Source organism: Equus przewalskii, chromosome 7, assembly GCF_037783145.1.
Source record: "Equus przewalskii isolate Varuska chromosome 7, EquPr2, whole genome shotgun sequence".
NCBI classification, from domain to species: domain Eukaryota; kingdom Metazoa; phylum Chordata; class Mammalia; order Perissodactyla; family Equidae; genus Equus; species Equus przewalskii.
In genome coordinates, this window is record NC_091837.1 from 50,635,887 (window position 1) to 50,644,170 (window position 8,284).

Consider the following 8,284-nt stretch of genomic DNA (forward strand, 5'->3'; position numbering starts at 1 on the left):
TTTTCCATCTTAGATTCCCCCACTGTGGAGCTTAATTAAACCATGTTTGCAAAGCATATTGAATTCTTCAGGATAAAGATGCTATGGAATTGTGTTATGTGTGCAGTGATGTGACATGTCTGCTCCCTCCCTGGTCATGTCCACAAGTCCCATGCTGCTCTAAACCGGAAGAAGCAAAGCAACATAGAATCTGAGGTGCTATAAAAATATGATGCATCTCCCTTGAGTCTTCCTAGAAGACGTTAGGATTGTGATTTCTTTTAGAACATTTATTCCGTATCATTTTTCTTGCTAAAGGGCAATGAGGAGAAGTTGGAAACAGATTCCAGCCCTGCCAACAATTAACTTTGTTTCATTGAACTACGATGGACAAATTGAATGACCTTGGGCACTCACTTAACATTTTAAACCTCAGTTTCTTCATCTGTGAATCATGGAGTCGGTACAGGTTATCTCTCACTTCCCTTCGAGATCTGCCAAAATGTCAAGAAAATAGGGTAGTGTAATATCTTATGCACAGATTTATGTACACCATGGTATATGACATTACAATTATAATTCAAGGCCTCAAAGATCAGGATGACAAATGCCTTCATGATTTAAACATAAGTGACTTAGAAAAAGATCACAAAATTTAACTGATTGTCTTAAATATTAACTGTCTGGAATGTCCTTCCACTTACTCTTCACATCAGGCCACCCTGTCAAGTCCTGTACTGTGGAAGGGCTCTCTTCTGGACTGTTCTTTGTTGTTATTTTACTTTAATTGTCTACATGTTTTCATTCTCCATCTAAATTGTAAGCTCGTCAAGGAAAGGCATTGTGTCTTATACTTCTTTTTTTTTTTTTTTATTTTTGAGGAAGATTAGCCCTGAGCTAACATCTGCCCCAAATCCTCCTCTTTTTGCTGAGGAAGACTGGCCCTGAGCTAACATCTGCGCCCAACTTCCTCTACTTTATGTGTGGGATGCCTGCCACAACATGGCTTGATAAGCAGTTTGTAGGTCCACACCTGGGATCCGAACTGGCAAATGCCGAGCCAGCAAAATGGAACATGCAAACTTTACCGCTACACCACCAGGCCAGCCCCTACTTCTTTTTGTCTTTTATGTATGTCTTAATGTCTGTGTATCTAGGCATTAAGAGACCTTGAGCACTCAATGATCAAGTAGCTTTTATAAATATCTAATCACTGTATCAGCTGCATTACCATTAAAGTTAAACATGAGCAACTTTAAACACCCAGGTAATATATTATGAGACTGAACATGGGTCAAAAGCCTGACTCCGCCATTTACCCAAGGTCTCTACCTCTCAATTTCCAAATTTGTGAAGAGTGAATTGTCACCCGCCTTTTAGAGATATTCGGAGGATTAAATGAAAGAACATGAGCAAGGCTGACACGTAATAGATATTTGATAAATTGTAACTATCGGTATTATTATTATTAGAGGGAGCATGACAGCCATACATTTGCTTTTGTACGTTTATACAACTAATCGGTGGTCTTTGACTTCTGTGTGCGACAACATCTCCTGGGGGGCTCCTCAAATATTAGCTTCTTAGGACCTTAGAGAGCCTTGGAGAGTCTGACTCTGGTGATCCTTAAAACTTGCTTTGAGAAATGCTGTCTCACAGTTGAATTGTTCGTAACTCATCTCTATTCTTGAAATTCTTAGAAGACATTCCTCAGAGATCCAGAGTCAAGCCTTTGACTCTTTACTAAGTATGAAAATATTAAATTATTTTGATGCCTGCTATCTTGAAAGTTAGGTGGCTTGTTGAAACAACCTGGGAGCTATTAGTTTGAAAAACAGGGATGAAAAATTACCTAGCGTAATTTTTCTAACCAGAGAAAATAATTGCTTTCTCACAGCCTGAAAATTACACAAACTTTTTTCCCTCTCATATTACAACTGCCATTTCCATTTTCCAAGTATGGCTCAGGCCTCGGGTTACCCACGTATTCTTTGAACTTCAACATTTTAGACAATTATTTTTAGGGCAAGGTTTACACTGGATTTCATTTCACTCTTCTGCCAATTGGCAATATCATTATACAATTGATATTAAAACTGGTGTCAGTAAATTGCTTCAATCGATACTTTTTGATACATTGTCCCTTAGCTCAACTTTCAAGCACTTTAGAATTTTGGGAGCAGACCATAAAAGATTAAGGGCACCAGAGGAAAACATATTAGGATTACAGATTTAAGTAGTTTCTATCAGCACAGATTTTCAAACTATAAAATTATTTTAACCTTAGTCTTTAAACTTTTTTAGTATTTAGACTTTTAGTCTTTTCAAAAAATCTAACCATTGTGAAGAATACTAACTAGGGACAAAAAAAATGACTGTATGCCTCACAGAATCTAAGTCATTTCCTGATGTATTAGGTAGGGTGTAAGTTTGATTGCTATAAGAGAGAGATCAAAATAATGATGATTTAAAGAAATGAAGTTACTTGCTCTTCACATGAAAGTCTAGGTCAGTTATCCAGAGCTGGTAGGAGGTGCCACAATCAACAGAGACCCATACTCCTTCCATCTCGTTGCTTTCCATCCTCAGCACAGAACTTGCATTCAGGATGGATGTTCCAGCTCCCGCCAATATATCCACATTATAGCCCAGGGAAGAGGCCATTGGAGAGGTCAGGCGTGCTTCTTCTCTTGAAGTGCATACTCAGAAATGGCACCCAAACATGCATTCTCATCCCAAGGGGAAGAACCTACCTGCATGACCACACTTAGCTTCAAGGGAGGATAAAAAGTGTGATCTTCAGCTGAGTCATCACATAAATTCTACTTATATAAATTCTATTCTTTATCAATTCTGTTACTAAGTAAGAAGTGAAGAATGGATATTAAAAAACATCTAGCTTCCTCTTCTACACCTGATACTGAGTAAGTTCAAGTGGATTGATGCAACGCACAATGAGTGCTATTGAATCAGTGGACTAACCAGAGACCTTCGGGGGCTCCAATGTCTGACGAGGATGTAAGAAAGGCAGAAATAGTACTAAGAAAGGGGAAGCTAAAGTACCAGAGACAAATATACTTACTTTACATCAACCCAAGGGTCAGCCTGATGACTTAATGATCTAGAAATGTTCAGATATTTTTCTCAGCATCTAACTTGCCAATGAGTTAGGGGAATTAAGCATTTTTAGTACATACCACCCAGAGACACTTGGACCTTGTCTAAGAAAACCAGTACAAACCTGATATCAAATATTTAATTTTGTCACCAAAGCAATACAAACTCCTGGAAAAGCTAAAATTTGAATATATATACTTACTCTGTAATATATCCTGTGATCATTCCATAGAAGTATAAAACTAACATCTATTCCCTTTTATAGCTGCTTAGCATTTCATTGTGTGAATCTACCACAGGTTTTCAGAGTTTCCTACTGATGATAATTTAGCTCGTTTGCAGTCTTTGCTGTTACCAGTAGAGCTACAAGGAGTGGCTTTCTGTGAATATTATTATTATTTTTTTTACAATTTTGGCAGCAGATCTAGGATAGTTCTTCAAAGTGACATTGTATATCTTTAGGTATTTAAAAAGGTTTGTGTTTTGTTCTAAAGATTAACATTTTACTGTACAGTATCCTTGGTTCTTTCTTTTTCAGGGGACTGCGGTTCTCTTTGTTGGTTCTCTATTATGAGTAACAGTGAAATTAGCCAGTCACTCCTTTCTCCCCAAACCTCTCTTCCCCCTCACCATCTATTTTGAAGTAATATCCTTTTATTCCCCATCAAACCTATGAGACGATGAGCCCGTTCTACTGTTTCATATATTCTCTCCAAACTTCCCCTATATTTTGTTGGTTGTCAAAGAATACAACCCTTATATACTACACTGTCTTCCTTAGAAATATAAGTTAGTTTTACTTCTACAGGTAAATAAATATTTAATGCTCATGATCAGTCCTTATGAAGATGTCACTCCGATAAGTTTGGTCATTTGAAGTTTATTCTCTAATAGACTTTTTGGAGCATGACCATGGGAATAATATTTCCTAAAATTTGCAAGCCGATAATCACTTGCCTTTGGCTTTTATAACATAAAGATCAGTTTGGGTCACATCTTTTTCCATAAGTATCTTAAATATATTACTCCATCTGCTTTTTGGCATAAAAGCCAAAAGGTCTGATATCCTTTCACTTGTAAGTTACTTGGTCCTTTTGTCTGGGTGCTCAAAGGAGACTCTCTCTCTCTCTCTCTCTCTACATATATATGTATATACATATATATATATATGTATATATATACCTTTTATTTAAAGTCCAATAGTTTTACTAGACTATGTATCAATGTTGACCATTTGAGATTAATTTTAATTTTCCTGGATAAGCAGTAAACTCTCTCACTTTGTGGTTTCCAATCTTTTTATCCTAGGAGATATTTCTTGATTTATGTTTCCAGTGTTTGTTCTCTTCCTTTGCTTGATTTTTCTTCTTTGGCAATTTCTATTTTATGCACAGAAAATCCTCTTTGCCTGTAGTCTATATTTTCCACTTTCTTTTGCATTCTTTGTCTCTCTCTTTACTTTTTGAGTTTAAACTTTTTCTTCCTTCCAATCATCTGTTTTTCTTAAGGTATTTTCTGTGGAATGTCTTCACTCTTGAGTTCCTTATAATTTAATGTTCACTTCTGAAGTGATTTTTTTCTTTTATTTCTAAATCTTTCTTGAGACTTGTTACAACTCTTTAAAAACTTTTCTTTCTGCAATTATGTTATTTCTGAGCTTTTCTAATTGTCCTTTATTCTGTTTATCCAAAGCATCTATTTCTAACATTTCCTTCATTTCTTTTATGTCATATTCAAATATTAGGCTAGAAATTTCAGTTGTTCTGTGGCCATGTCTTTCTGTTCTCTCCTTTATAATAACTCTGTGTGGAGTTGTTCCATGGTCCTTTTCCATTCTTATGTTGTTAGCTGAGTTTTCTTCTCTTAGGAGAGGAGGCAAGACTGGACTACATTTCCCGGCTTCCCAGCTCTGCAACACCCTGTTGTACTATGTTTGTGAAGTGTTCAGATATAAGGTCTGGTACATCCTGAGATCTTCCAGCTCTATCCCTCTTCACCATATTTATCTGGAACTTCTCTTTTCTTTGCCTTGTGGTTCCAGTCCTGATCAATTTTGATTCTATCCTGGGAAGTTCTCCTCCATGTTGGACTTTGTTCTTCAGTTACGGTCGGAAGTGCTTGGGGCCCAGACCACTCTAGCCCTGACCAATATACCACCATTATCCTGCACTTACCCTTGAATTGAGGACTGCACAGACTCCCTCCGTGCTCCAGCTCCTGATCAGATTTACACGTCCAGCTTTCTATGCAGTACCTGTTGGTTATTCTGGGTTCTGGCAATCAAGACAGCTTCTCTCCCGCATTCCTGACACCATATCAATCTTGTTGCTGTTGTTGAAGTTTTCCATTCACTTATCTTTTAGAGTTCTTGGGGATTCCTTGACACTCAGTTTTGTTATGTACAGTTGCTGTGGAACTTTTGTTTAGCTATCCTAGTCCCCTGTCTGTTTCTGTGTGGGATTCAGTACAGCTATGCTGCCATCTTCCTAGATTTCCTCATCCTTGACCACATGTTATTTCAGAAAATAGAGTTAAAAACAACCCACATATTTGCCAGAATTCATTTTTCCATGAGATTACTCAGTGCTAAATATCTGAACTTGTATATGTACAGGATATAAAATTTCGCTCTGCTTCATCTCTTTCTATTTTTTCCCCCCATCTGCACTGTCATCATGTGGTGGTGGAAGTTATGTCAGCTTCTGTAATAGCAGAGGCTCAGCAGTCAAGTGGAAAGTCACAACTATTTCGTGTCTTACATAACGAGTGAGATTTCAGTAAGCGGCAACAAAGCAAGAAGGTATATATTCCAAATGTTGAGAACAACATAACTAAAGAGACATTGAAGAGTAGAGTATAGATTAAGAAGCATCTAAGGAAGGAGATGTAGATGGAGCCAGATCCTTAGGATTTTGAATATCATACCAAAGTCTGAACTTGACAGCAAAACTTTTGAGGAAGATAATGCTATTTTTGGATGTATATTTTAGCAAGATGATTTTGGAAGTAGTGGAAAAGATGGAGAGAAGAGGTAGTGTGGGGGCTAAGGCCACTGCTGCCATAAAATTCACCATATTTTGGATACTTGAAGTAGGGAGAAGGAATCACTTGGTACAGGTGAAACAGTTTCCAAAAATACTTAAGTATCATTTTGACTTTAGGAAAAGTTGCATAAATCGTAAAAGACTTTGAGGCTAGAGGGAAGTTCTCACAATCAATGGGTAAAGAAAATTACCCTATGTGTTGCCTACTCCAGACTATAAAAACCCACCAGGTGATTGTTAATTGGCATAAGCACTATGGAAAACAGTATGAAGTTTCCTCTAAAAATTAAAAATAGAGCTACCATATGATCCAGCACTTCCACTTCTGGGAATATGTTAGAAAGAAACAGAAACACTCACTCAATGAGATATCTGCACGCCCGTGTTCACAGTAGCATTGTTTACAATAGCCAAGACATGGAAACAACCTAAGTATCTATAGAGGGAGGGATGGATAAAGAAGTTGTGGTGTACATATATAACAGAATATTATTCAATCGTAACAAAGAGGTGGATCTTGTCATTTGAGAGAACATGGATGGCCCTGAGGACATTATGCTAAGCGAAATAAGTCAGACAGAGAAAGACAAATACTGTTTGATCTCACTTAGATATGGAATCTAAAAAAAACGAAAACAAAAAACTCATAGAAGAAGAGATCAGCTTTGTGATTGCTAGAAGTGAGGGCTGAGGAGAGTGGGAATCGGATGAAGATGTTCAAAAGGTACAAGGTTCCAGTTATAAGATAAACAAGTACTAGAGATGTAATGTACAGCATGATGACTATAGTCAACACTGCTGTATGGTACATTTGAAAGTTGTTAAGAGAGTAGACCCTAAGAGTTCTCATTATAAGGAAAAAAACTTTTTTTTTATTTTTTCTTTATTTTGGTATCTATATGAGATGGTGGATGCTAACTAACTTATTGTGGTAATCATTTCACAATATACGTAAGCCAAATCATTATGCTGTACCCCTTAAACTTATATGGTGCTGTATGTCAATTATTTCTCGACAAAACTGGAAAAAACCCATCAGTTAATGTCTGTTGGAGCAGAGGGATATAATGGGAAGCTGCCTTTCATCCTAGCCTATGTAAAGCACATAAACCTTGATTCTGCCGGGGAAATCACTCATACCTACGACCAAGAGAAGTACAGGTAAGAAATACAAGGTAAAATATCTTCTACAGTGTTTGCTTGTTTAGAACCAGTTAGCTGTTTGTGGAGGAGCTGAGATTCAAGTAACATTAGAGCAGTAGTGAGGTGAGCAAGAATATAAACTAGGGGACCCGGGTCAAGGGACTCAACTTTGAAAAATAATAAGTATGCAGCAGATTCTGTGGCTGCCCTGCCCCACAGCCTCTCAGCTCATTTCCATGTAGTTTGCATATACTGGGGTCAGTTTGCATATACTCCGATAGCATCCTTGCAGATACCTGCCTCTTTCTGCTTCTCTGCCTGAGGACTTTCTTGGAAAGCTCTTTTTCAGCCTGAAAGATGAAAGTGCCCCTTTCTCAACTCAAGTTCAAGGCAACCTGGAACTGTCCAGGATTGAAGACCCAGACACTACTCCTCAAACAAACAGGGATAACAGGCAAGGGATAAATATCCCCAGCTTTCCCATTTCTTGGTGGGAAAATTCTGAGCTGCATTCTACAAGGTTCCTCAGAGTGTGTCCAGGAGGACTGAGCCCCAGTGGTCCACCATGAGCTCCACGGTCCACCCATCAATGCATCCATTATTGGCTTTCTCTCTTCCATGTCCCGTTTGCCTCACTTCCCTCTTGTTCAGCCTGGGCCTACCTTTCAAATATATCACCTGTACCCAAGACTTTGTCTTAGTTTTTGTCTTGTTATCCACAGTGCCTAGCTTATTCCGTGGCACAGAGCAGCTGGGCGTTAAATAATTATGAAATGAATGCATGAAATAAGTTGCAATAGGCAAGCAGACCATCTGGGAAATCTAGTAATAAGCGACCGGAGGATGTTTATGAAGGAGTAGGGCATAAGGAAGCAATAAAAATCTCAGGAAGCAGGTAATTGCTTCAATCAAAAGATGAATAGCAAGAAGATGCAGAGACAGGATTTTGAGAATAAGATTCTGTCTCCAAAGAAGACAGTCGTAGCTCATAAGAAAAATGC